Source organism: Sorex araneus, chromosome 2, assembly GCF_027595985.1.
Source record: "Sorex araneus isolate mSorAra2 chromosome 2, mSorAra2.pri, whole genome shotgun sequence".
In the NCBI taxonomy this organism is placed as follows: domain Eukaryota; kingdom Metazoa; phylum Chordata; class Mammalia; order Eulipotyphla; family Soricidae; genus Sorex; species Sorex araneus.
Genome location: NC_073303.1, coordinates 133,609,609 through 133,610,987, shown reverse-complemented (window position 1 = coordinate 133,610,987; position 1,379 = coordinate 133,609,609).

Here is a 1,379-nt window from a genome sequence, read left to right as displayed (position 1 = left end):
AAGTCCCATCAGTATGGCAATAGAAATGGAAATGGGCTCCCTCTTGAACCGTGCATGAGGCAAAAATCGGCCCTCAAATTCTTCTGGTCTGCGGTACAGGATGCGTGGATAGAGCTGGACCATTACTCAAAAATGGGATGAGGTGTCAAAGAGGGCAGTGGAAACGCACGGAGTTAAACCAGTGTCACAGGCCCACCAAAACTCGTTGCTAGGGGCAGCATAAGGAGCTGAAGAGGCAAGAGGCAGGGTGCGAGAACAGAGGCCTTGGAGCCCACTGGGGGCAGTCCCTATACAGGTACCTTTTCCTAGGGTTCCGGGGAGAGTGAGCCGAGGGCTGGAGTCCCAAGAGCAAGAATCAACAGAGGTGATGTTTCCATTTGTGGCAACACCCTCATAGTAGGGGGAGATGGTGGATAGGCAAAGCCAGCAGGCACTTGTAAGGTTTGTCTGTGTAGAGTTGAGGGCTGAGTAGGCGCCTTGAACTAGGGTAAATAATTCAGGAGGTTCGGAAGGGGGGTGAGTTGGGTCTACCACGAGAGTGAAATCAGGACCGATAGTTGAGTTCCTAAAGACAGGCAGAATAGGCCTGGGGTTCAGAACTGCCTGAGGTCTGGGTCTTAGTCCCCTGTTGGGACCAACAGAGAGGGGACGTTCTGAGATGCGAAGTCGTATAGAGAACCAAAATCCGGGGTCTGGGTGCGAGATATCAGGTACATAAATACGGATCCCCCAGGTGCATCCCTTCAGCCATTGGGGAACATTTCGAGGGTCCTTCCCGGAGGGGGTGAAAGAGATATGTAGGGTGTTTTGGTAGTCTTTCTGGGGGCGATAGCACTCCCCCAGGCTACGAGATCCTTCCCATCACCATCTAGCCTGTATCCAGTCCCAAGAGGAGGAGGGGCCCCAGTAGGCTTGTTCCTTGGTCTCACATCCCCAGGCTTTACAGTAGAATTAGTCAATTCCCCCGCAGGCCTTCCTCTGGGATGCAGTGCGTCCATCCTTTGGACACAGATAAAATTGGTGCCTTCCTAGATGGCATCACCTCCTGCGGTTGACACACCCCATAGTCATTCCTCCGCTTCCTTGTGGCCCGCAGGCCCGATGGGGGTTACCAAAGACCCCGTTATCAGGCAGAATGTCATAATCCTCAAGATCCCATGTCCCCAATCCTAGGAGTAGTTGACAGGCATCGGGAAAAAGATTTGGCCACCAGGTGCCAGGAGTGTAGCGTCCTTGGGTTGACCATACCACGTGCCCATCATGCCTGATGACCTCCCAAGTTAGGTCCCAGGAGCTGTGGGGATTGGACAGGCTAGCAGGAGGGTGGCCTGATCCCACAATAAGGAGGAGCAGGAGGATCCTCATCCTGGGTTGGGGTT